At 47.2% G+C, this 14,821-nt stretch overlaps 1 non-coding gene across 1 annotated transcript; it reads right to left on the reverse strand.

Moving 5' to 3' along the window:
- Positions 1–3,832: 3,832 nt before the first annotated feature.
- TRNAG-UCC (transfer RNA glycine (anticodon UCC)) lies at positions 3,833–3,905 on the reverse strand. Its single transcript has one exon. It is a non-coding gene; the product is annotated as a tRNA-Gly (tRNA).
- Between the last annotated feature and the right edge of the window lie 10,916 nt (positions 3,906–14,821).

A 14,821-nucleotide genomic window follows, 5' to 3' on the forward strand; every position in this document is an offset into this window, starting at 1 on the left:
CAATTTAACCACAAACTCTCTTTCAGAATTTTAAACTTGTTACTGCATTGTTCTGGCTTCCACTAATGCTGTTTTTTAAAAATCCAATGCCATTCTGAGTCCTAGTCCTCTGTATATACCTTCTTTTTCTCTGCAAACATGTAGAATCTTTTCTCTGTCCACATCACCCCATATTCCCCAATCCTGAGATAGTTGATGAGCCTGGTTTAAGACCTCTTCATGGTTCTGTGGTATAAATCAGGCTGCTTCTTCATCTCTGGGATACGGCTTTCTTGGACCTGTTTAAGTCCATCTACTTTCCAACTACCAAAATGCTGTTGGATGTCTCCTCTATTATCCTCCTCTTTGTGGATTTGTTCTGTTTTAGTCAATTTGCTATATTAATGGTTTGGAGGGAAAGCAGTATTGTACCAAGGTTAGGTAAGGAGGGAGTCCTGCTTCCTGGTGGAGAGTCTTGATTAGACTCCTCCCCAACCCCGCCCTGGGACCTGGCTCTTCACATCTGACTCCCTCCTCCCACAGTCCTCTCAAAACAGCTGTTGCTTAGCTCAGTTCAGCTGATGGGCAAATACCCTCAGGGCAAGTTAATGACCTTAGTGTCAAATGTAAGGAGTTTGAAAAAATTACAGTAACCCCCAAAAAAATATAAGGAAAGAGATTTAAAAAAACAAAATGGAAATCAATGAAATAGAATTTAAAAACTGGAAGGTGAAGACCAATGAAACTAAGAGTTGATTCTTTGAAAAGACAAAAGTCTCTGGGAAGATCGATCAAAGAAAAAAAAAGAAAATATACAAATAAATGATATTATATATGAAAAGAGTAACATAGCTATAATTAAAACAGGTTTAAAAGATAATAAGATAAAGATAGACAAATATCTGGAGATTTTATCTTTTCATGTGGCTGTATTTGCAATAAAAGATTACTGAGAAAAAAATGTAACAAGAGAATGCTATCAACAACTTTATGCCAACAAATTTGAAGTCTTAGTAGAAACAAATTCCTACCAAAACTGAAAAAAAAAAATAGATATTATGAATAGCCTTTAAATGATTAAAGAATTTGAAGCAATAATTGAAAATATTCCTATAAAGAAAATTCAAGGCCCAGATGGTCTTATAGGTGAATTATACCAACATTTCAAGAATAGATAATCCCAATCTTACATGAATTCTTCTAGGGAATATAAAAATAATGACTATTCCCAAATTCATTTTTTGAGGCCGGTATAATCGTAATACAAAAATTAAACAAGTATAGCGTAACAAAAGAAAATTACAGGTCCATTTCACTCATACATTTAGATGTAACAATCCTAAGTAACATTATCAAAACAATTCAACTATATGTAAAAAAGATAATGTAAAGTAACCAAGCTGAGTTTGTTCCAAGAATAGAAAGGCAGCTTAATATTAGAAAATCTATAAAGGTAATTTACTACATTAATAGATTAAAGAAGAAAAAGCATATCATCTAAGTAGACACAGAAGAAGGTATTTGATAAAAATATATACTGACCAATGACAAACTTTTAAGCAAATTGGAAATAAAAGGGAAGTTCCTTAACCTGATAAAGGATATCTAGAGAAACATCCAAAGGAAATATTACTTGTGTAAATAATAGAAACATTTCCTTTAAAATCAGGAAAAGATAAGGATGCCCACTCTAACATTTTTTGTTCAGCCTTGTACTTAACAAATTTGCTTTTCTTAAATAATTACATTTAGTAGTAGTTTGTAAATAAATTAATAAAGAAGAAAATAAATGAATGACATACATTTGAAAAGACAGAGAAACTGTCAGTATTTGCAGATGATATGATTATTTAGAAAACCCAAAGAAGTCTACAGACCAATTATTACAGTTTGCAAGATTACTGGGTATAAAATCAACAGGCAAAAGTCAATGAAATTCCTAGTCATTAAAGAAGAAAACACAGATAATGAATAAATTTATGAAAATATGCTCAACCTTTGTAGTTATCTGGGAAATTCAGTTTTAAACAAAGATGGTATTTTATACTTGTCAGATTGGCAGGTATTTTTTAAAAATCTGATACTATCAAGTGTTGGAGAAGAGGTAGAGTAACTGGACCCCTCATATGTTGCTTGTGGGAGTCACTGGTACCATCTAAATTAAGTCAAAGATGCCCTAGGCTCAGCAAGGGTCCAGAAAGGGGAACACATGTAAACCCATGGCTGATTCATGTCAATGTATGGCAAAAACTATTACAATATTGTAAAGTAATTAGCCCCCAACTAAAATAAATAAATTTATTAAAAAAAAAAAAAAAACCTCATACAAAAAAAAAAAAACAAAGATGGTATTTTATACTTGTCAGATTGGCAGGTATTTTTTAAAAATCTGATACCATCAAGTGTTGGAGAAGAGGTAGAGTAACTGGACCCCTCATATGTTGCTTGTGGGAGTCACTGGTACCATCTAAATTAAGTCAAAGATGCCCTAGGCTCAGCAAATTTATACTAGGGTATATGCCCCCCACCAAATCTCTTCTGAGTGTATCCAAAGAGACATTTATAAGAATGCTTATGGCAATACCGTTTATAAATATGACAAAAAAAACCCTTAAACGTTCATTGCCAAGAAAACGAATAAAGATGGTGCATTCGTGAAAAAGAAGAAAATAATATGGAGTAAATAAACAGGAAATAGAAGGTTATGATCCTACTTAAAATTGCAGCATTCCACCTCCCCACCCCCCACCTATCTGACTTTATTTTTCTCCTTTGCAACTCTCACATTCTAACATATAATTTATCTATAATTCATAAGTTTTGCTTATTGTTTGGCTCACCCCATGGGAATGTTCACAAGAGTAGAGATCTTGTCTGTTTTGTTCACCAATATTTCCACAGTTTGAAAGGGTACCTCATATACAGTAAGCACACAATAAATATTTGCTGAGTGAATTTGCTGAATAAATGCAAGCCAGCATGAAGCCACATATTGAAAGTTTAAAGGCGTGCAAAACAATACTACTTAACACTACAGATCAACACCCCTTTGTGGTTTGGGTTACCTGTGTGACAGAGATGGAGGGCAGTATGAGGATCAGGGCACCCAGGAGCCTCCAAGTATCCCCGTAAGGTTTTATTTCCTAAGGTGGCCATGGAGGGGGAGCATTTGTTATGTTATTACCAGCAATATTTGCATGATGGAAAAATTTCGCATTACAACTTGTTTTAAATAATAGGAACAATTGCACCTGCAGTATGTATTAAGTTTCTAAGGGTTTTTCCACCTGATCTCATGGGTCAAGTATGCAGAGAGGGGGCTTCCTATGAGACCAGCTTAGAGCAAGATGGGGCCTGGCACTGGGGTTCTTCCAAATTGCCCAAGAGGGGAAATCCCAGCCTGAAGAAGAAGAAACAGTTGCCCAGGGGACACCCCTCCTGGATGAAATGGGAGGGTCTGTGAGAACTAGGGTTTGTCTGACGCTGTCCTCACTCGGGAGCTGGGGGCTTGCTTGCTGGGCCCCCTATCAGGGCACGCTCCTCTGAGGCAGCACTGGGTTCTGTGTTAGGAGCTGCCCTAGTCCAGAATCTGAGTCCCTGTGGTCTCTCTTTCCTCTCCTGGATTATGAGAGAATAACTAATGACCTTGTTCTGTCTACCTCAGAGGGCTGTTGGGAGGACCAGACAGCAAGGAAGGAAAATTGCCCTGACAGTATCAGAGACCAGAGTCCCAATGCAGCTTTCTATTTTCTCCTTCAATATGAAACACTTGGATGTAAACATCATCTATGTTGTTACACAATCTTCTTCTTTTCAATTTTTTTGCCACACAGAGAGGCATGTAGGATCTTAGTTCCCCAACCAGGGGTCGAACCTGTGCCCCCTGCAGTGGAAGCGCAGAGTCTTAACCACTGGACCACCAGGGAAGTCCCACATGATCTTCAAAATGATCATTTTTATTGGTCAAAGAACCATCAAGGGCTCCAGCATAACTTACAGAATCACTCCCCTCTTGTTGTAGATTGTGTTTACCATTTTCCTCAACTGTAAGCAATACTACAATTAACATCTTCATGTGCTTGCATTTTGCTTTGCTCTTTTGGAATTACTTCACTAGGATAAATTCCAGAGTCAGTAACTGGTCAAAGTATGTGAATGGCTCTTATGTTGAGCTCCCATTCAGAGCTCAAGAATGGCTTGCATTCTTGATGGGTTCTATCAAAGTGCTACTCCAAATGGTTGGCCCTTGTGGTGTGTATAGGACCACTGCACCTTACTCCGGGAGGGGTCTAGTCCTGCTGGGGCATAATTCAAAATTCACCGAATTTGAGACTAATCCTGACAAAAGATGAGAGAAGATGTTTATATTTGTTTACCCGTTTTAAAAAATGCCCTACGTGGCAATATTGTAAATCCAGTTGGCAGCTCACTTAACTGCACATCTTCGAAGTTGCTTGTTTCTTGACATACATTTTAAAAGGTGGGAGAATTCAGACAAAATGAGACTTTATTAATATGTAACATTCATAAAATACTTACCTTGCAGATTTAAGATACTCACAAAATACTGCCACGCTGTGCTAGTTTTGTCACACCATTTCCACCATGGGGCACTATTATTTTAATTGTTATTTTTTCCCCCTAAAGAAATAGGTCTTCTTCTAACTACTACCAAGTTTGCAGCTGCAAGCCTGTGAGAACCACCTGTAAGGCAGGGAAAGAGACAATGCAACATAGACTCCTCTCTTGGAACCAGCTGATAACTATATGCTCCGATTATTAAGAATTTACTTTCTGCTGGGCACTGTGCCAGGTTCTTGCCTGTGTTACCTCATTTAATCTTTGATACTATTAAATAGGTACAGTTTTCCCACTTTACAAAAGAGGAAACCGAGGTCTGGGTCCTAGGGATACGGGCATTACAGACACAGCAGGTAGACTCAGAGAGCAAGATAGAACTGATGTCAAGAGTCACTGGTCCCAGTTCTGTCGCTAATTTTTGGCTCATCGCTCAACTCTTCTGGGCCTTGTCTTTGCCACCAGGGTGAGGCTAAGGACCAGGGATGGGCACTGGGCATGGTACAACCTCTTTACATCCCCCTGCCCACTATGGGGCCCTGGAAGAGAGAATCACTGTCTTTTCTTTACCTGCACAGAACACCAGGAGAGTCTCCATCTCAATGCTCAGCTGAGCAAGGACGGGCCACACAGACCAGACCAGCAGTGGGTTGGCATATGCTGTGTTTACAGCATCTTCGTCACTCACTCAGGAGCCCCAGAACTCAGGCTTGTCATTCCCCAAACACTTTTTGAGCACCATACTGAACACCGTGGAGCTGGCCTTGGGGCCAGGGAGCCCGGCTACACTCCACCTTGTGACACAGCTGTGGGACTTGGGTAAGTCATGTCTGTGGCCTCTGACCACAGTTTCCTCCTCTGTAAAATGGGGATGAGAATGTCTGCCTCAGAGTGTTGTTGTGAGGCTTGAGTGAGGAGAAGGTGTGACTTTGGCCTCATGAGAGGCCCTGTAAAGCGTGAGCTGAAGCGGGCCCTCCAGGTGTTCTCTGGATATGACTCAGGTGCCCACCAGGGACCTCAGCCTGACACCACCACCCCAAAGAGACCACAAGGGAGAAAGTGTAAGGCCAGGAGGGGGTAGGACAAACTTTCCCTGAGGGTTGGGAAGGGTTCTCAGAGGGCTCCCTGGAAGAGGTGGTGTTTGCACCAAAGGGAAAATCACTCCTACTGAGTGATCAGAGCTGCCCCCTGCAGCCAGGACTTCCATTTAGAATCTGGACAGAAGACTTCCTGTAGCAGGTAAGCTCAGACCGATTCCACCCACCCAGAGAGGACAGCCCCCCAACATCTCAGGATCTCTGCCACCCACTGTGTCACAATGCAGCTCATTCATTCATTTGATTAATATTGATTGAGTATCATGTGCCAGGCACTGCTCTCCGTACTGGAGATATGTCAGTGAACAAAACAAATCCCTTGCTCCTTTTCACGAAATTGGTGCTGAAGGTGAAGAGGAAGCCCCTGCCCCTCCCAAAGCCAAAGGCAAAGTCGGATTCTGGCTGTGCTTAAAGGTGGAGCCAAGAGGAACTTTTGATGAGCTAGAGTCTATTCCCCCTCCCCCAAAGCCCTCCTGGGGCTACAGGACTGAAAGGCTCTCTGAGACCTTGCTGAAAACCCCCTGGAAGCCTCCTCCTTCCAAAAGTTATTGGGGAAACTTAATAAACTTAAATGCTTCGTTTTCGTGCTTTTTTCCAGAAATAAAACCAAATTAATCACTGTAAGAAAAGCTCCACCCCCAAGGCGCTGCTCCCTCAGGTGGAGGCAGGGATTAGATGAGATTTGCAGGACTGGGTTGACTCCCAATTTAGATGCTTTCCATAAATTAATTACAGAGACAAAGTCGGGAAGGGAGGCCTGGGGAGCGGTCCTGGGGCAGCTCTTCCCTCTTCCTGGAGAGCCAGGCAGCTGCTGGCGCTGCCCTGGCCTGCAGGCTCCAGGATCTGGAGCTGGAACTCCCGATCTTTACCTGAAGTTTCCTGCTGTCAGTCCCTGCGGGCTAAGCATCTTCCACACAGGAAGAGGTCCTGGGAGAACATCTGGCTTTGGTCTTTCTCCTGAGGGCAGTGGGGAGCCAGGGAAGGTGGCAGGCAGGGAGGAGACAGGACCAGATTTGTTTTTTAGAGGGAACCTCTGGCAACTCCAGGAGACTGGCTTGGAGGAGGGGAGGCTGGGGGCCCGGAGGTCAGGTGGATGGAGAGGGGGAAGTGGGGTCATGTAAAGAGACGGGAGTTCCCACTAATAACACATCACCTTCCCTGGGCTGCCCCTCATCAACATGGCTCTGCCCTCTGGGCCCAGGACTGATGCCCACCTCACCTGCGGCCTTGTTGGCAGAGCCTCTTGGGGCCTAGATCAAGGCCACTCATTTCCAAACGGTTTTGGCTGAATAAGACAGTTCTACCTCTCACCTAAGCTATTTGTCCCTCCTCGTCACAGTTCAGGGCTTTGGCCGCAAACAGTGGCAAATGAGAGAGGGATTTCCGGAGGTGGTTTATGGGACTTTTGCTGAAACAGTTGAGTGTACTTCACCTGCAACCTGCAGGGAGATGAGCCATCCCTCCAGCTCCATGCTCTTTCTTGTGTTTTAGTTGCTTAGTCGTGTTTGACTCTTTGTGACCCCATGGACTATAACTGTAGCATACCAGGTTCCTCCGTCCATGGGATGCTCCAGGCAAGAATACTGGAATGGGTTGCCATTCCCTTCTCCGGGGATTCTTCCCAACCCCGGGATTGAACCCAGGTATCCCACATTGTCGGAGAAGGCAATGGCACCCCACTCCAGTACTCTTGCCTGGAAAATCCCATGGATGGAGGAGCCTGGTAGGCTACAGTCCATAGGGTCGCTAAGAGCCGGACACGACTGAGCAACTTCACTTTCACTTTTCACTTTCATGCATTGGAGAAGGAAATGGCAACCCACTCCAGTGTTCTTGCCTGGAGAATCCCAGGGATGGCAGAGCCTGGTGGGCTGCCGTCTCTGGGGTTGCACAGAGTCAGACACGACTGAAGCGACTTAGCAGCAGCAGCAGCAGCAGCAGCAGCAGCATCCCACATTGCAGGTGGATTGTTTACCGTCTGAGCCACCAGGGATATAGTTAACACTCTTTCTTGGCCTGTCCTAACCATGGCTACCCTGGCCTTCCGGCAGTATGCCTGAGCTCCTCTCTGGAGTCCCCCTCCAACCTTTTTCCTCAGCAGGAGGAACACCTGGACAAGGACAGGGTAGGATCCAAGCCTTTTGTGAGACCTCAGGACCTAGCCGGGGGGACACTCAGTAAACATGTTCCCCATGAATGAGGGAACCCCTGCAAGGGTGGACACCATCCCCATTTTTCAAACAGGAATACTGAGGGTCAGTAGGGGACAGTGACCTGCCTGGGCCAGAACGTGGACATCCTGCTCCACATCACAGGGCAAGGCCACAACTCCTCCTCCAGGAAGCTGTATTCAGGTCTCCTTGGATGATGCAAACTGATGGTTGCAGGGAACATGGAAGCCCAGCTACCTTGCCCGGGCTTTTGAGAACCCTGACATGTAACTTATACTCCAGGGCCCCCTTGGATCAGACTAAAGTAACCTTCTGCAGGAGGAGACCAGAAATGGCACCATGTATGATGGACAGGGAAGCCTGGCGTGCTGCAGTCCATGGGATCTGAACTGAGCGACTGAACTGATCTTCTCCTTCCTCCCCACCTCCACCCCTCCTGGATCCCAGTCCTTTCCAGGCTCATTCAGGGAGTACTTCCTGGATAAATCACTTGCATTGAAATCCTCAGCTACGAGCCTGCTTCTGGGGAACCCTATGCTCAGCCCTGCCGCACCTACAGTCCAGTCTGCATGTGGAGTTTTGCTGCCCCCAACCTTGCAGCTGCCCTGGGCCTCCACGGCTCCATCTGTATAAAGGGGGTGCTGGGCTCCCGCCCTGTGTGAGCACTGCTGCTCCTCTGGTCCTGGATCCCTGCCCTCCACCCTTTGCCACAACTGAACTCAGTCATCAAGGAAAGAGGAGCCAGCCTCATGTAAGAATGAACAGTTCTCAGCTCACAGAACCAAGTATTCGGGCTGTTACAGCTCATTACTAAACCCCAGCCATGCCCTGAGAAAGATTACAGAAACGGCTCTGGTAGAAATCCCCAGCAGAAATAACCTGCTCCTGCCACAGGGAGCCCTGCAAATCTGTGGTCATTCCCCTGCTTATCTCTACCCAAGCACATTCAGGTGTTTGCAAGTCAGTTGGCTCGCAGCATCTGAGGGATGGTGCCTGCTTTTGGGTCCATGTGAAGGACTTTGCAGGCTTCCCTGGTGGTTCAGATGATAAAGAATCTGCCTGCAATGCAGGAGACCAGGATTGGATCCCTGGGTTGGGAAGATCCCCTGGAGAAGGAAATAGCAACCCACTCCAGTATTCTTGCCTGGAGAATGCCATGGACAGAGGAGCCTGATGGGCTACGGTCCATGGGGTCACAAAGAGTCAGACACGACTGAGTGACTAACACACACACACACACACACACACACACACACACACACACACACACAGGACTTTGTTTAGCTGCTGGGGGGCTTCAAGCCAGATTGTCCCACGGAGGGAACCTGAGTCTGGGCAGCAAGAGGCCCAGGCTGGCTAGCACTCTGCTTGGAGCCTGCTGGTGGCCCAAGCAGATCACTGTCCCCTACTGACCCTCAGTTTGAAAAATGGGGATGGTGTCCACCCTTGCAGGGGTCCCTCATTCATGGGGAAGATGTTTATTGAGTGTCCCCCCTGGCTGGGTCCTGGGGTCTCACAAAAGGCTTGGATCCTACCCTGTCCTTGCCCTGGTGTTCCTCCTGGTTTGTGGGGACAATGGGCAGGGAAGGAGAATGATGCAGGTCAGAGGGCGAAGTGGAGTCTGTTGGTCAGAGTCAAGTTAGCACGTGGAGGGGCTGGCTGGTGGCTTGGGTCAGAGGAGTTGTGGGTGTTGTGGTCAAATGCTGTGGTGTCACTCTGTCTTGGGTTTGAGGGCAACTTATGACCTTGGGCGAGTCCTTCTGCCTCTCTGAGCCTCCGTTTTCTTGAGGAATCCTAACAGTGCCACTGTCAGGCCTGTGTGATAGTGAAGTTTACATTGTTTCAAATCTGACACAGAGCTGAGCTCAGTGTGGATGGAAGTGACTTCCCTATACTGAGTCCCCCAGGCTGGGGTCTTCTGCTCCCCAGAAGAGCAAGCCGAGGGGCTGAGAAAGGGGCAAGAGGATTCCTTTGCTGGGAGCAGAACTACAGCAGGGCTGAAAGTCTAAGGGCGATCGAGGTCTGCTGAGAGAGCTGGGTCTCAGCTGGGTCTCTCAGCTGGGTCTCCCCATCCCTCCCTGTGCTCTGGTGAGTCCAGTCCCTGGAGCAGGTCCTGCTAACCCTCCCTCCCTTTCCCCCAGCCTGCGGCTACACACACTCACCTCATCCCCCAGACACACCTCACTGCGAGCTGAAACTCAAACACATTATCCAGGGCCTGGGCTGGTCAAGGGGGCCCAAATGGGCCCTTTGCTTCCTCTCTGCCCAGGGCTCAGGCCCATATGGCCGTATCAGCTTCCAGCGATCAGATACAAACCCACGCAGAGGCCAAGATGGAAGCCACACTGAGCCTAGCTTGGTGTGTATCATCAGGGGACTTCTTGTCCTTCTCTGGGCCTCAGTTTCCATATCTGTATAATGGGCAAGTAAGAGATCTCTGAGATCCTTTCACCAGTCATTAAAGCCATTGTACCCTCTGGCCCAGAGAGGTGAAGGGAGCCCAGACTAGAACCCAGGCATCCTGCCCTCAGACCAGGGCTCTAGGACCATGAGCGTGAGCAGAGGGAGGCACCCAGGTTATGGCACTGTCAGGCCTTGAGATGACATGGAGGAGTTAAGTGCCCAGGCCTCTGGGTGTCTGGAACCCCAGCTCCTAGCTTCCTGCATATGCCCCATCACCACACACCCACTTCAAGCACAAATCCGGGGTAGGCACTCTCCTCAGGGAGGAAAGGATCAGATGATCTCAATTCAGTTCTGCCCTTTATCAGCTGTGTGACCTTGGACAAGTCACTGCACCCATCTAGGCCTTAGTTTCCTCGTATGTAAAGTGGGGGGACTAAAATCTGCCTCACTGGGCTCTGCAGAGATTAAATGATCTCATGCATATGAAATGCCTGGCATGGATCAAACACGGATCAAGGTGGAAAGTCTACACAGGGGCCTCTTCCCCTCCTACTGTGTCATTATTTGGCTCACCTTCCACTTCCCATCTCAGCTGCTTGTACGTCTCTTCCCCTTGGCACACGCCCAAGCTTTGCAGCCTCTAGGCCCCTCCTCATGCTATTCCTTCTACCAGGAATGCCTTTCCTCCCTCTCATTCCCACCATTCTCAATCTTATTGCTTTCGTTGTTCAGTTCAAATGCTGCCTCCTCCAGGAAGGCTCTCCTCCGAGGAGCTCTGTACCAGCAGACAAGAACACAGATACAGCGGCATCGGAAGGGACAGATCTCTGCCTGCAGTGGCTTCGGGTACCTCCTGCCTGGGTCAGTCACACATGTGGAGCATTGTTCTCCCCTGCCCCGCAGTACACAAAAGTGTCCACTAGGTGGTGATAGAATGATAAAGTCGCAGCGGAGATGAGCAAGAAGGGAGCCCAACAAGGCACCACCGGTGTCATTCATTCATTTCTTCAACAAATATTTCTGAACACCTGCCATGTGCAAGACTGTAGGATGACAGTGGCAAACAGAGCAATGAAGTCCTTGCTCTCAAGGAGCTTATGTTCTTGTGACAGGAGGTGAGAGAGAAGAAACACAAAAAATAAGGAAATAAAGCAAGAAAAACCAGGACAGGGGTGAAGGCTGTACAAAAAACACTGGGACCCACTTGTGTCCAGACTTTTGAATGAGCATTTCTTCAGTGAACAGCAGGATCTGTAATCAAAGCATCACTTTGTCTCCGAGTGGCTGAGCTGGAACATTCCCCACCCCCTTGTTCACAGTGTGCTCTTTGAACCAGCAGCATCACTTGCATCTTACAAGAAATGCAGCTTCCTGGGTCAACCCTACATCTGCTGAATCAGAATCTGCATTTTAACAAGATCCCCAGGTAATTCATGTGCACATTACAGTGAGAAGCTCTGCTCCAGCCAGAGGTCAGGGGGTGACCGGCAGCCATGGGCCAAATCTGGCCACCTATTTTTGTACGATGCCCAGGCAAGAATGAGTCTTGCTTAAAAAAATGGAATCTAGGAATTTTATGACACAAGAAACTTATATGTACAATACTTCAAATTTCAATGTTCATACGTAAAGTTGTATTAGCACACAGCCATGCCCATTTGCTGACACGTTGTCTGTGGTGGCTTTCAGGCTATGATGGCCACAGCTGAGTAATGCAACAGTAATGTATGGCCCACAGAGTCTAAAATATTTACAATCGGGCCCTTTGCAAAAAAATTTTGCCAATCTCTGCTCTAGTTTATCTCCTTGAAGAATCAGGGCCCAGAGAGGGGCAGTATCTTGTCAGAGCTCATAGGAGCCCAGTTTATATTTCCATATTCCACGTAAGGTCTTGTTTGCACAGCCTCTGGTTTGGGCAGTTGAATTGCCTTTGTCTTTTCTGGATTTGGAGTGATAACCTCACTGGAAAAGGTTCATGACTGATTTATGATATAATAAAGACATTTCAATGAAATTTCCATTTCAGATGAAGCTGGTGTGGAGCCCAGAATGAGATGTAGGTACCCATGGAAACTGGGTTCTTTTTAGTAGAGTGGGCATGACTGATATGAGCCTTTTATTAAGAGAGGGAACCCTGGGCTCCTGAGAAAAGGAGAGGGCTTCGGGGGTCAGCGCAGGGAGCTGGAAGGAGACTTTCCTGGCCAAAACCCACCCGCAGAGTGAGGGGTCCTGACCCTGTGGGGTGCTCTGAGGCTTTGGGATGGGCCAGCAGTTGCGACTTATCTCAAGTCACCAAGCACTTGCCTGCTGCGACTCCAGTAGGAGTTTAGGGGTCTTGCAACGGTGTGGGTACCAAGAGGGCACAGCAGAGAGGACAGTGGTCAAGGTCTGGACTCTGGGTAAGGAAGCAGCTCTCCCCGACTCTGCCGCATCCATGATTCCCACTGTCCTCATGCTTGAGGGCAAAGCTCAGCCTGCTGCAGCCCCTCCCTACTCAGACCAGCTGCCCAGAGCAGCTTGCAGCTCCCCTTTGGGGCCTGTGCTTCCCACATCAGGACCTTTGCTCCTGCTAGAGCCGGCCAATGACCGCAGTGCCCTCCCTCTGTCCCCAGTTGCCTCTCCAACTCCTCCCCATGATTCAGGGTCCCGCCCAAAGTCTGCTCCTAAAAAAAACTTTCTGGTTTCTCCCAAGTTAGTTTCTCTGCCTCCTTCAGCGCCTTGAACCTTTCTCAAAATTAGGAACACCATTTCTCTATCTCTTCTCAGCTGCTGGTTGGGGAACAGAGAGAATAAGAGCACAATCCACAGTCATTCATACTTAGATTTAAACATCGTCTCATCCACTTATTAGTTGTGAATGCTTGGGCAAGTTTCCTAACATTTCTGAAACTGTTTCCTCATCTGCAAAATGTGAATAATAACAGCACCCACCACAGAGGGTTGCTGTGAAAATTAAATGAGATAATACATGTAAAGGACAGCCGTGGACACACAGCTAGCGCTCAGTAAATGTTAGCTCTCATAGCATGTTGGAATAATGTTATTACTAGTTGTTTGTTGAATAAACAGCTGAGTGGCATTAATTCTGAATCAGAGATCTGATCAGCACCCATGGACACCTGTGCTGCACCCAATACTGGTGGGCACTTTTCTGTATGGAGCCTCTTGCAGCCCTTCGCTGTGGCCTCTGAGGCAGCCGCACTCTCCCTGCCTCCCAGCCTGCCCCTGTTCCCACGCTGTTTGATATTCAGATGTCTTTGGGATGCATGCTGGGCTGTGTCACTCTATGCCTGAGTGGGTGAGGGGAGGGCTAGGTTACAAGGTCAGCCCTGGGGTGCTACAATGGGACTCCAGCCCAGAGGACCAAGGCTGGACTCTAACCATGGCTGGGGGGAACAGTGGAGGAGAGAGGGAGGCACACCCCCAGGTCAGCTGGGCAGGGCTCAGGAGGGTCCCTGGGTTGACTCAGGCCCTTAAAGTTCCAAGTTACACAAGGCAGGAATAGGGACCAGCCTCAGAAATTGGGCAGAAGCCAGATGACCAGAACAGAGGGCCAGGGGCCAAGTAGATCCCTCAGCCAGGCTGACCTGATCCAAGACCCCTGAGCTCTCTGCATCCCCTGACCAAGGGTAGGAGGGGTCCAGGGCTGGAGCAGGGGAAGGGGCTGCAGGGGGCACGTGCCACAGCTGTGGGGAATGAAGCCCCTGAGGACAGGGAGGCAGACAGTGGACATGGACATGGCTGGGGCCCATTTTCTTCCGCTGGCCAAAGAATGAGGATGAACTTTGGTCCAATTATCAGCATTTCCTGTGCACCTCCAAGGCCCTGGCCCTGAGTTCAGCACATACCAACCACTATGACAGGGAATGACTGTCCCCATTCTGTGGTTTGGAAGCCAAGGATCAGACAGAAGCGCTTTGCCTGATGCCACCTGGCCAGTATGCAGCCAAGGCAGATCTTGTGAGCCAGCCTTGTTCTCACAGAGCCTCACACACAGGCCTGACCCTCTGCTTGTAGGCCCTCAGGGGTGTCCTCACCCACGCTTGGGTACGAGGCTGCATAACAAATGACCACAAACCTAGTGGTTTCCAGCAACAACACCCCTTGACTATCTCACAGACGACCAGTCACATACAACTAGATAGAAGGTTCCACAGAGGAGGCGATCCAATTTAGAAATAGACCCTAAAAGACCCACATTTAGTATATGATAGAAAAAGATGGTTTATTTCATAAAAGGTGTTGAACAATTTGCTAGCTATCTGAAAAAAAATATGGATCAAAGTTTCAGTAAAAAATTAAACCATAAAGGTACCAAGCCTAGAAAGCATTATACACACACACACATACACGCGTGTATATATATGTATATATATATATAAAACCCCATGTGAAAAAGATTTTTTGTGAAAAGGCACCTTTAAAACATAGACCCCCAACTTTTCCATACTATTCCCATTGAGAAGTGAGGTCTCTGTCACCTCCTGATTCTGGGCTCAGTGACCGTGTGGCCAAGAGAATATGGCAGAAGTGAGGCAGTGCCGTTTCCAAGCTCAGGCCTTAAGTGCCTGAGAGCTCCCTGTTCTGTCT

This window comes from Giraffa tippelskirchi, chromosome 1, assembly GCF_054371585.1.
Source record: "Giraffa tippelskirchi isolate mGirTip1 chromosome 1, T2T-mGirTip1v1.2.pri, whole genome shotgun sequence".
Lineage (NCBI taxonomy): Eukaryota > Metazoa > Chordata > Mammalia > Artiodactyla > Giraffidae > Giraffa > Giraffa tippelskirchi.